Source organism: Panicum virgatum, chromosome 1K (assembly GCF_016808335.1).
Source record: "Panicum virgatum strain AP13 chromosome 1K, P.virgatum_v5, whole genome shotgun sequence".
Taxonomy (NCBI): Eukaryota; Viridiplantae; Streptophyta; class Magnoliopsida; order Poales; family Poaceae; genus Panicum; species Panicum virgatum.
Window position 1 is genome coordinate 35,492,090 of NC_053136.1, and position 13,777 is coordinate 35,505,866.

General features: G+C 44.9%; 1 pseudogene; it reads left to right on the forward strand.

Moving 5' to 3' along the window:
• Positions 1-3,750: 3,750 nt before the first annotated feature.
• On the forward strand, positions 3,751-10,422 carry LOC120654796 (annotated as a pseudogene).
• The last annotated feature ends 3,355 nt before the right edge of the window (positions 10,423-13,777 follow it).

Here is a 13,777-nt window from a genome sequence, read left to right on the forward strand (position 1 = left end):
CTCTAACCACCGCTCGCCACAAACCGCGCTGGCCGCGAGGCCACCTTTTGGCTTGACCACACTAGAACCGAGCCCAAACGAAGAACTAGCACAGCAGATCCGGACTTTTTTTTAGAAACAATAGGAGATCCGGACATTTTGGTTTGTTGCTATCCGCACATGACACGGGCTGCTCCGATCCACGCCTGCGGGGCTCTTGTGGTGCTGTCTGAAAGCGACCAGAGCTGTACGCACTGGCAATTAGACTGTGTTTAGATGATGAAAAAATTTGAATTTTGATATTGTAATATATTTTGTTATTATTTGATAATTAATATTCAATTATGAACTAGTTAGACTCAAAAATTTTATCTCGTCTAAATCAGTTAAACTGTGTAATTATTTATTTTTCAACTATATTTAATGTTTTATGCATGTATAAAATTCGACGTGACGAATACTGTAGAAACTTTTTTTTGGCAACTAAACAAGCCCCTACTAGCCTACTCCATACATAAATAAAACAGTAGCCTTGTACTCATGGCAGGAGGAAATACTTCCCACTTTAAAAGCAGGCGATCAGGACCCCCTAACCACTGCATAGCCGTTGAAACCTGTCCAAACCTGGCTTTCAACGGGGCCGATGGGTCGCTGAAACCGTATCTGAAATTTCCAACGGGGCTACCCATGTCGACTTCTATCACCCTGTTCGCTACGTCCAGTCAATAATATTTTTCTTTCACACCAAATCAACATCAGACAGCAGCCAACTAGTAATATTTTTTTCTCACAATAAATCAGCATCAGCTATCAGCCACAGCACAGCGAACAAAGTGTATATTTGTCGATGCACAGAGAGATCGGGTCCGGCCTGTACAATTTTTATAGCATAATAAAGACCTTACGCCGAGAGACTCGCAAGTCCTTCACATTTAATGGATCGGATCGCGAATAAAAAATGGTGGATCTTCGTGACTCGCCCGGTGCTACCATCCCGGCGAGCTTCCAAGAAAGAAATATGCATGTTATTGAGCTGGAAGCTGGGGCCAATAATTGGGGACGATGCCAACTGAGCGCAGCTTGGCTTCCAAGATTTCTTGCAGCGAAATCCGTCCAACAGGATTCGAGTCATCAATACTAATTTAACCGGTGCTATTATTTTAGTGATAGGTGATGTGTTCGTCGATAGCAAGATGTCAGTGGTGACTTCATCAATATTGATGATGTATCGGCTCAGTCACTCAGAAATGCTCACAGGGGTAAAGTTGTGTGCGTGATTTCATAGAGGTGAGTGCACGTGCGTTTTATGATTGGAAACGTACTGTGTTTTCACAAAAAAAACTAATTAGGGGTGATTTTCTAGGACTTTGTATCATTATACAGCTATATATATTCATCAATTTTTTTAGGACTTTGTATCATTATACAGCTATACATATTCATCAACAGATTATGGCGACAAGACATGATATGAAGAGCACGGAGGAGCTCTACTAGATAAAATAATAAAGTGCCTGATTGAACAAGAAAAAAGAATTCGACGGCAATGTTTCAGGTATAGCTGCTATTGGTGTTTTTAAACTGAAGTTCTATTTAAATTCCGCTCAATGTTGAACTCTATTAATTTATTTTAGACTTAATTTGTAAAGTCCTTTAATTTATTTTAAACTTAATTTGTAAAGTCCTGCATTGTAATTTAATTTGAGAATCTTTGTATGCTTATCATCTGTGCTCGTCTTCGCACGAGACTTCAGGTATAGCTGCTATTGGTGTTTTTAAACTGAAGTTCTATTTAAATTCCGCTTAATGTTGAACCCTATTAATTTATTTTAGACTTAATTGTAAAGTCCTTTAATTTATTTTAAACTTAATTTGTAAAGTCCTGCATTGTAATTTAATTTGAGAACCTCTGTATGCTTATCATATGTGCTCGTCTTCGCACGAGACTTCCGGTGTTTCACTACAAGAAACTTGTTAACATGTGACGCTCAATCCCTAACGGTATCTGAAAACCGTCAAAAAAAATTTCAAGATGTCCTGACATTTTCAAAATATTGTCATAAATTGAGGGTCACAGATTAACAAGTTTCTTGTTGTGCTTGTTTTGATCCATGGTCATCGTGGTTTATCAGGATTTACCTGAAAGTCTGCCAGATTACACCGTTTTAAGTGTGTGGTAATTTGATTAACTAGTGAAATAATTGAAGGTAGGGACCCAGAGTCCCCCCAACAAAGGGACTATTTTCCCCTTGCCAGAGCCCAACATCCGGCCCAAGAAAGGCCCAGGCAGACTGTAGCGGCAGTACAGGGCGCCCGGCACCCGACCGACCTGAGGGGAGGGAGGACACGCGGCAGCCCTCCGACCGCAGGAGCAAACAAAGGCGATCCTTACCAAGCCACCCGGATCTTGCTCACCAAGGAGACGACCCGGGCCAAGTGCGTGGTGACCACACCTACTCCCCATGTCGCCGTACGCACAATCCACTCCCGCGGAGCGTGTCTTGCATCAAAATAGGGCTTCTTGATGGGGTCACAGTGCGAACTGTGCCACCTACCCGTATCCGCGGCAGAAACGGAGAGAGGGTATCAACTCTTCCGCCTCGCACGCCGTCATCATGACCGCCCTGACGCCGCACCATCAGCACCGGACGATCGCGACCTGGCAAGGCCGCTTGACAAGCTCAGCCCGTCAGGAAGCGTGCCATCCCCTGGTCAGAACTCGTTCAGAGAAGGACGCGCGGAGTACGTACGGATGGATTGACGACAGGACGACCGCCGAGCCATCCTGACCAACCAAGGATGGGACGGGAGAACGAAGACCCGTTGCCCAAAAAAAACTGACCAAGAGGGCTGCCGCCACTCCCGACCGACGGAGCGGGGCCCCCCGACTGACAAGGGCGAAGAGTCAACCACGGCGAACAAGCAATACACGCTAGTAACAGAATTGTGTAAATTGGGGGTCCCACCTTGAAGTATAAATGAGGGATCCAGCACACGTAGGCAAGACATAGAACCATTCCTTCACAACTCGAAGGCTTGTAAAGCTCCCCGGCAACTTTGAGCACCTGGGCTCGAGCAATACAGAGAGAGCACCACCCCTCACACTGGACGTAGGGCATTTCCGGCCCGAACCAGTCTAAATCCCTCGAGTCATTGTGTGCTAGACCATTCCATGCGCGAGACATGAGCAAACAAGTACTTTGGTAGTCGCCCAATTCCGGCTACGACAATAATTGTGAGCGCACTTAAGCCGGTTTAATTTGAGCGGTTCTGCCACAAATGCAGCAGCCACTCAATGGTCTCGCCATGGTATTTGTGGCCAAGCTCATGGGTGAGCTGGAAAACTAGCACCGCACACAGCTTTGGCATCTAAATCCTCCTTCCGCGGCCGTCCACCTTTGTGTGTGGCGATCCATGGACGGTCGCTTCGCCACCACAGGACCCGCTGCATAGGTCGCCGCAAGCACAAGCGCCTTCTTGTTGGCCCTGCATGGATGGGTCTCATCCGTGGCTCAGTCATGGCGACGGACGGGGCGACGACGAAAGGGGTAGGGGCGCAAATCAGGTGGTAGAGGCGCTGCTCCACGTCGAGGAGCGCGACTCACGGGTTGGCGGTGCTTGTCGGGTTGAGTGAGGGTAGGGGCGGTGGCATAGCTCCGGTCTTGAGAGGGTAGGGGTGGCGTCATAGATCCGATCGTAGAAGGCAGGGGCTGTCTGATTCTGCTGGCCGGTGGGGCACAACAGAGAACGCGGAGGGGAATGCAGGAGACAATGCAGAAGGTTGGGCTCGGGGAGACGGGGGGAGGCAGGGGCAGGCGAGGAAACCGTGTTGGAGGAAATCGCCGTTTCACGTTGTTTGCACAATTCTCAGGTAATCCACTTCCCAGATAAGCGAAAAATAATCGAGACGTTTGGTTAAGATTTTTGTTATTTCCACCGATAAGCGGATTATAAGCTTATCCAAATAGGGCCGCCTTAGTCCCAAGTGCTACAACTAGGACCCAACCATTAGTCCCGGGATTCATTATCCTTCTAGTCTCGGACTTCCCAACCGGGACTAAATGCAGTTTCTCTAGTAGTGCAGGCACCACATAAAAGGAGTGTGCCTAGAGCTAATGCTGGTGCTCTTAGCGGTTTCTCTTTCCCTAACAATACTAACATGGTTGGGAAAAAATGTACTCCCTTTTTTTTTAATATTTTTGTCATAAGAATATTACTACACGTCAGCGGTCTCATAGATCGTGCAAGTCTATATAGGATTTTTGATTAGGTAGTGGAGAGAGAGAATAAGATGGTTGTTTCGTGAGACGACCTTATGAGCCCAAATTTAGGACTATGAGACCAACTTCTTATTATTGTACGAGTTGTTGTGTTGCCATACAATTCACATTATTTCTTTTTTCTATGCAAAAAATATGAAATTATGTATTACTATAAGACATCTTATAAGACAACCCATTATATGTATTGTCTGTTACATCGTCTCAAGATGACATGGTAATGTATGAAATCGCCTATTAGACTACACCAATATACTCTATTTTATCATACCTCCTTTCAATAGCACGAGAGTTCTCTTCTTCTAGTACGGTAGTCGTGTGTGATATAATTATTCGGAAAATGTAAAAACATCTTCGAATTATTTGTTAGGAAGGTTTATTAGGGATCTCAGGAGATGCTCACTAATAGTTGAATGAATTACTGATTTGGCAGCTTACTCCGTGCGCACGTGGTCAGCCCTGGGCCCTGGCGCATGTGGTCAGTGCGCACTGATTTGGCTGACAGCCCTGGCACTGCTTATCCTACTGCCTAACCTTTGGCCGTCAGCCAAGCCAAAAACTCAGAAAGCTACGACACGCCGTGCGTGGATCAAGGCTGCGAGCCTAGCTAGCTCGCCGGACGCACATGGCAACCACCAGGAAGACACATCTTCGCCGGCGCCAAGGTCGTCGTCGTTCATGTCAGTGTTCGCGCACGCGGACGCGACCGACGTGGCACTCATGGCCCTGGGCTTGGTGGGCGCCATGGGCGAGGCCCTGTCGTCGACGCCGGTGAGGATGCTCATCTTCAGCCACATTGCCAACGACCTCGGCAATGGCCCCGACCAGCTCCAGGAGTTCAGCTCCAAGATCAATGAGGTATCATCAGGTTAACAATTTCGGCGAAATTTCGGTAAAAATTTCGTTTCCGCTAATTACCGGGAAGTGAAATTTCGGTATTTTTCGGTAAATTTTGTTTCGAAATTCAAAAAATCAAAAAAAAATTGTAAAAAAATATGATAAAAAACTATGTGCTTTTTTGAGCGAGTAGCACTTGAAATCGTTCAAATATAAGTTAGTTTGGTTGGTTAAAATCACTAAATGGGTTCGGACCCGTTAACATTGAGTAGACCCGAGCGGATTTCGGTGATTTCCCGGCGAGAAACCGGTGAAATCGACCGGATTTCGCCGCGGCTCCGGGAACTTAAGGTATGAGAAGTTTTTTTTTATGTTGATGCTTGTTGATGTCGATCTAAGTTAGTTGATTTGAGATTCTAGAGACCATGTGACATAGAATGCATAGAAAAAATCAGTTAGTTGATATGTATGAATTTTTTCATGTTAGTTGATATGTATGAATTGCTAGTTTTAATGAATTGTTAGTTTATGTGATATTCATGGATTGTTAGTAGGTATTCATAAAAAAGAACACGAGTTGCTACTTCATGTGATATTCATGAACTTACACCTTGCTATTCATGAACTTCATGTGTTAAATGGTGTATTTGTCATTGTTTTGTGGAGTTATATATATGTTATGCATTATAAACTGTCAATATACACATAATTAGGGGAAACTCTGCCAAAATTTTCAATTTTTTCATATATACATAACACTGACACCATTTTATGTTAATATGCATCATTTTTTCGTAGAAAAACCACGAATTTCGGTCGAAATCACCGAAATTTCGCCCGGAATTCATCGGAATTTCGTTTTTGAATTCAAAAGCCCCTTTCGTTCGGAAATAGCGAAATCCGTCGAAATTTCGGCCGAAATTCCGTTTCCGGTGATCGGCGGGATTTAAAAAAAACGGAAAGGTTAACCCTGGGTATCACTCACCTCCGATACTAATTAGCTAATTAAGCTATTTTGAACACCGTCACTGACGACCCGGTCGATCGATCGATCTCGAGCGCAGAACGTGAGGAAGCTCCTCTTCTTGTCCTTGGCCTCCTCGATCATGGCGTTCCTAGGTAAGCACACAATGCAAGTACCGTACCCTGGATCGAAAGATGCCACTGCCGAGGCCGTGCCTGATCCTGACGCCCCTGCGTTCGTTGCAGAGGGCTACTGCTGGGCGCGCACGGCGGAGCGGCAAGCGTCGCGTATGCGGGCGCGGTACCTCCGGGCGGTGCTCCGGCAGGACATGGAGTTCTTCGACCTCAGGGCGGGCTTGGCGTCGGAAGTGGTGGCCAGCTTGTCCAGCGACAGCCTCGCCGTGCAGGACGTGCTGAGCGAGAGGGTGCCCAACCTGGTGGCCAACGCCACCATGTTCGTCGGCAGCTACGCCGTGGCGTTCGCGCTGGTGTGGCGCCTCGCCCTCGCCACGCTCCCGTCCGCGCTGCTCCTCGTCGTCCCGGGCGTCCTATGCGGCAGGGGCGGAGCCAATTGAGGTGCCTGGGTGTACAGACGTACACCCAATAATTTAGACAAAAAAAATTTAGCAAGTATGTATATTAGTGTATATATATATAACTGAGTTAGATCATGTTTATTTGAGCCCAAATTAGAGAACTGGGCCCGTGGACTAGCCTACTATCTCAGCTACACTGCCTCACCCTCACGCCAATCCCCTTCGGGGCTCTCCATGAGATCTCTCCTCATTCCTCAATTGACCACTCCTCTCCTCTTCTATTTTCTGCTGCTGCTAGCTAGGGTTGGCCCTTGCCCTTGGAGTTCGGCGGCAGCCGGCACCTCGCTGCTGGCTCTGGTAGCAGATCTGACGGAGCCACAGAACGGAGGGCGAATCGGCATCGGCGGCAGCTGCAGGGCCATGCCTGCTGTTGCTGCACAGCCGGCGACTGTGGCAGCGGAGTGCACGGCGGCCACGGCGGGCGCGGAATCTGCGGATTTGAAATTAGTGTCGTTGCTACCAGTTGCAACAGCAAGTGTTGAAAGGGCATTTTCAGCTTTGAATTTTGTGAAGAACAAGCTAAGAAATAGCATGGGGGATCAATACTTAAATGATTGCTTGGTTTCATTTATTGAGAAGGAATTTTTTCTATGTGTTGCTGATGAAGACATCATCTCCCATTTCCAAAAGCCATCTCGTCGAGTTAATTTGTAACTTTTTTATTGTATGGATAATAGATTAAGAAACTATTTGTATTGTATCATGTAAATTTAACCTTATTTTCATGATGCTCTATTTTTTATGTGCGATGATTGTTCGGTTTCGATAATACGTATGTACACCCAATCTTGAATTCCTACCTCCGCCACTGCTATGTGGCCGCGTCCTCACCGGCCTCGCGCGCCGGATCCGGGAGCGGTACGCGCACGCGGGCGCCGTGGCCGAGCAGGCCGTCTCGTCCGTGTGCACGGTGTACTCGTTTGCGGCGGAGACGAGCGCCGTGGCGCGGTTCTCCGCCGCGCTCGACGAGCCCGTGCGACTCGGGCTCAGACAGGGTCTCGCCAAGGGCGTCGCCGTCGGCAGCAGCGCGTCACCTTTGCCGTATGGGCGTTCATCGCCTGGTACGGCAGCAGCCTCGTCATGTACCACGGCTACCAGGGCGGCACTGTCTTCGCCGTCTCCACTGCCATTATCGGCGGCGGCACGTACGTAACCCAAGCTACAACTCGAATTTCGTTCGCTTCATTGTCTTATGCTTCTTTTAAGTCTCCATACGAAGAAGCCTAGCATCATAGGTGAACAGTATAGAAAAATCGAGAAATTTTAGAAATTCTCACAAAAATTAGAATTCAATCATCAATCCGCCAACTCCATCGTAATAGTCATTGGATTTATTATCTTTCCTAATAAATTACCCACCTCTATAATTATGAATATATACAAAAATAACATCTAAACGTGTATCTAAATTACCCACCTCTTCCATTATAAAAAAATAAAGTAATCCTCTAATATTTATGTAAATTACTCTCGTATGCCATTATAAAAATAATGCAGATACCCTCCTCTAAATTTGCATATAAATTATCAAATTATGTCATTATTAAAAGTTAAAATAACACCTAAATCTGAATCTAAATTATATAATTATGACAAAATATTAAAATGCAATAATATAAAATTCTAAAATATTATTTCTATTATTATTAATATATTATTTATGTTATTGTTTATATAAAAATGCTATCCACAATATGTGTCACCTTTTATTCATGTATAATGTGGAAAAGATAAGAATATCATTTCATAAACAAATAGTTTTATCAAATAGTTTAATTTCTCCGAGGCTTGCACGGCGGCGGGGAGAATCATGGAGATGATCCGGCGGGTGCCCAAGATCGACTCCGAGAGCGACGCCGGCGTGGAGCTGGACAACGTCGCCGGGGAGCTGGAGATCAGGAACGTCACGTTCTGCTACCCGTCACGGCCGCAGAGGCCCATCTTCACCAACCTTAGCCTGCGCGTGCCAGCGGGCCACACGGTTGCGCTGGTCGGGGTCAGCGGGTCGGGGAAGTCGACGGTGATTGCCCTACTAGAGCTGTTCCACGACCCGTCGGCCGGAGAGGTGATGCTGGACGGCGTGGACATCCGGCGGCTACGGCTCAAGTGGCTCCGCGCACAGATGGGCCACGTCAGCCAGGAGCCCGCGCTGTTTGTAACGACCATACGGCAGAACATACTGTTCGGCAAGGAGGACGCCATGGAGGAGGAGATCGTCGCCGCAGCCAAGGCAGCCAACGCCCACGACTTCATCTCGCAGCTACCGCAGGGCTACGAGACACAGGTAACTGTTACTAGAAGTTTGTAATAATTTGTGCTTCTTTTTCGTGCTCAAATTTGAACCCATCCTTCCTGTGAACAGCTCTGTCCATTCCAAAATATAGGTAGTTTTAATTTGAGTAAATTGCATCACAGATCCCCAAATTTATCCCGAAGTTTCACCTAGATTACTAAACTCTCAAATCGTCTATCCAGGTCCTTAAACCGTGTTATTAAGTGGTCCATTCGAGATCCCAAACGTGCCACGTCAGCTTCCGACGCCAACATAGCATGCCACTGGCGCCACGCTCGCAAACATTTGCAGATCATTTTCTGAATGTGACCTTCAAAAAATATGTTGTTTGAATGTGGCATTTGTTTATATATGTATACGAGAGTGCTACTATTAAATTGGCACGGTGATATTTGTAGAGCTTTGTTGCACATGTCTAGAAAGTACAAACCCAAAGTCCTTAGCAAGTGGGCGATTCATGGTTAATGAGATACTGCAATCATACATCTGAATGAGTATAGAATATCTTGGAGTTTACATGTCAATATTAATTCAGTCTATGCGCTCTCTATTAATTCAGTTTCCACCGCCTCCTGCTCCGTGTCCTCAAACACGTGGAGGCACCCCGCTCCAGGAAAGTGCGTCGTGGCCTCCCCTCGCACGCTTTCTCGGACTCCTTCGGCCTCCCGCACGCTCTGCATCGGCACGCGCCTCGTCCAGGAGGTGACCTTGCTGCACTAGGTCGTCGGCATCGACCTCACCCCAGTGTTGCCGCTCGTCTTCCTGCCTCGTGTTAACAAGATGGATCGATCAACTCCCCTTGCCGATGTGACTAATAACCAGATGAAAACACGAAAATGAGGCCGATCCAATACTGATCAAATTGGTATTGTTAATATGTATATGTGATTATTTTACTTGTGCATATTATTTTACTTTCATTTCAATGCAGGTGAAGAAAATATTGATCCTACTGAACAAACTCGCCAGAAGAGGTGTCAGAAATACGCCAGTTTACCCGAGGAGGAAAAGGAAAGGAGGCGTGCAATGGCGAGAGAGAATTATAAACGTCGGAAAGGTAAAGCATATATAAAATTTAGACTCTGACATTTAGAATTATAATCATGTAAAATTAGATACATAATTTATGAAAATGGATGCAGAGCGTGAACGTTGCTTGGCCCCAATGCCTACTTCCGTTGTCATAACAACCGAAACAACACTTGCTCAAAATTATAATCATCCTGGACATAGTTTTCCATGTGACAATACTATTTTTAAGGCCTGAATATCTGTAGTAGTTTATTCTTCTATATTACTCAGAGTATATATATCTTTTTCAGTGATACCAACTTCTGTTCAGGATGAAAATATGATGTCCAATATCAATTTTAGTGATACTAATGATATTGGTATTGCCTCCGAGGATGGTGACGCGTGGCTCCATAGAAATGATAATTTCATGAGAAAAAGTACATATGACCCTGGTTTGTAGTAATACGTCTTTCATAATCCATTAGTGTAGTTATCTTAATTGCTATATCTTAATAGTGTTGGTTTCACAATCATGATTGACTAATCATCGGAATGGCAATCAACAGATGAACCAACTGATTGCCCAATTCTCACCATTAATAATCGAAGCCTGGTATTTTTGATATTTGAAATAATATATTTTGTTTATTTTTAATCACTATACTAAAATCTCATTGCTTAGTTTCATCATATAATTAGTTTTTTACAGTTTTTTTCGCAATATTATTTTTTAACCACGTGCGTGCCGCACGTGCACGCTACTAGTTAAGTATAAAAGAAATTATAACTTTCAAACTTTGGACAGGCGTGGAGAGGTTCCAGCGAATCACGGTTGCAGCCGCCTGTGTGTTGAAAATCGCCACAGCAGCTCCGGCTCTAGTCCGGGGGCCCTCTAATTTATCGGAGCGCTCCGTAGATTTCCAACCAGGTAGTATGGTTCTAAATAGCGGGCTAATGGGTTTAGCGGCTGGACTCAAAAAATAGCTAATAGCGGGCTAAATGAAATTATAGTAGGCTCAGCTAAATTACACATGAGTTCAAATAGTATTACCATGCCTCAAATAGCTATAGCGGGCTATAGCTTGGAGATTTAAAACCTTGCTAGGTGGTAGGTTAAACTACAGTCCATGTCCTCCAACACCCATATTATTTTTCACTTATCCATTTTTCTCTTTCTATTTGAGAACGAACTTTATACGTAAAAATAACATGTAAACATTTGTATACACAAAGTTTTGTCAAATCACAAAGACAAAAATTGTTGAAAGAGAAAAACTATATAACAGGTCAGAAACAAAAAAAATCGCAAAAACAATTGGAAACAAAAGTTTGGGAAAATTTTGAAACAAACTTTTAGTGAAACTTCAAAAAATATGGAACCCAAAATTCAGGAGAAAATAAATTTAACAAATTTGGGAGAATAATTTTTAGGAACAGAAATTCTGAATCAAAAAGTTGGTAGAAAAATCTTTATATCAAACATGGGAGAAAAAGATTTTAAATATAACTTTTAGAGAACAAAAAATTTGAATACAAAATTTTGGAAGAAAAACTTAATATCTGTTTTGGAAGAAATTTTTTGGGAACAACCTTAGTCACGGGCTGGGAACTAGGTAAGGAAAAGAAAACAAAAAAGGAAAGGGAAAAAGAAGAGGAGAAAATGTAGCAAGATTATAGGGTGGAGCGGACAGCTGTTGTTGGTCCCGCCATATGTTCCGTGTAGTGCGTCGATTGCTACGAGTAGGTTTGGGTAACCAGCGGGCTCGGCTTAGCTCAGTTCGTTCCAGCTCGTTAGCATAACGAGCTAGCGCGACTCGATTCGTTAGCACAACGATTAAAAAGTTAAGCTCAGCTCTGCTGGTTAGGACCTCGAGCAAGCTCGCGAGCTAGTGCGGGACTATAGGGTAGAAATACTAGAAATCAATAGCATATGCAATTTAATTGGATTTGTGTAATACCCTGAGGAAAAAAAATAGAAAAGAAGAAGACCACCCAGCCACCCCTCTGATTCTCTCTCTCCAGGCAGCCTGACCCAACCTATCTCCCTCTCTTCTCCTCTCTCCCTCTTTCTTTCCTATTTGGCCCAGCCTGCCCATCTTTCTGCCCCGACCTGATCCGGCCCCTTCTCTCTCTCTCTCTCTCTCTCTCTCCCTCTCCCTCTCCCCCTCTCCCTCTCTCTCCTGGCACTGACAGGTGGGTCCTACCAGGCCCACATGTTAGGGCCATCCCTTACCTCGAATTGTACCACATCCTCCCCATGCTGAACACCCTGCTGGCCGTTAATGCGGCGTTCGCCTTTGCTTTTGCTACACCCGCTCCCTCTTTAATGCTCGTGATGACCCGCCCTCCATCTCCTCCCTTCTATTTCTTCTCTCCCTGCCCCTCTCCCACTACTAGCCACCGCCATGAGTGCCATTCGTGGCCGGCCTCAGAGCTTCGCCCCTCCCCAGTCACTGGCCTTTGCTCTCCCTCCCTCTTGGCCTATATAAGGCACCAATCCCTCGTAGCACTATCCTTTCCTTTTCCAGCTCTCTCGCTTTCGCTCCTCTGTGCAATGCCACCGCTGTCGCCAAGCTCTGAGTCGTGCACTCGATTTACCACCTTGCTACTCCTCGTCGTCCAAGACCACCACCTGAGCGTCCTCTCTCTCTCTCACGTGCGCGCGCGCATGCAGCAGGTGTGCTGGCCCTCGGTGCTGTGCGCCCACCTTCGACCCCCGCATCGCCTTCCGATCCCCACTTGACTTCCATGTGGTGCCCTCTCTCTCCCAAGTCCAGCCACGCTCGAAACAAGCCCCAGATGACCGAATTCGGCCTACTCCAGCTACCCTTGCTGCCGGCTCACCCGAGCTGCTAGCTGCTTGCCACATCTCGATCTGCCTCACTGAGTCGTTAGCCCGAGCCGACCTGCCGAGCCGCCACTGCCTGATCCAGATCCGACGGATCAGAACCATCTAACCCGGGTCAATACTGGCGGTTGTGGCTATTTTGCAAAAAGGTCCCTACCATTTTCATAAATGGAAAGAGTCTATATAAATCCCCAATGTATCAATGATGGATCACATCACCCCTAAACTACAAAACAGGATTTCTAACCCCCTAAACAAGTGGTTTTGCAGCCCAGATTTGATACAGTGGCGCGATTTTATCTTTTTATTTTTTATTTGTTTCTGCTGGATTTTTAAGAAAATCATAAAAGAATAATTAAATAGAAACTTAAATTTTGTTGGACTCCACATGAGTTGATATGCATAGAGAACACATAATTTAGTATGCTTTATTACAAATTTTTTGTTTTAGCTTTAGATCTATGTTTTTTCGTAAGTAATTGAAATAATTTATAGATGTAGCTTCTATGGTGCAATTATGGTTAAAATTTTAAGGTGGGCTAATTAGTAAAAATTTCATACTCATTGGGTCATGTATAACTTAGCTATCGATAAAACATAGATTAATTAGTTATTCGTAATCGAATGAGTATTAAAATTATTAATACAGTTCAAACATAATATAATTAGCCCACCATAAAAATTTCACCACAATTGGATCATAGTAACTACATCTATGAATTATTCCGATTAATTGCTGAAAATTATAGATCTAAAGCTACAGAAAAAAAACTTTGTACTAACCACTAGATAAGCTGAAATTTTCATTTATCACTAGTTGAACCAACGATATATTTTGGTGAATCACGGTTCAGCTATTGCGGTTCTGCTTAAGTCGTTGTTCGGTTATTGGTACAAAAAAAAGGATTGTCCAGTTATATGGGATGTATTTCGGACGGGAATAATAGGTATAATAAGAAACTCACAA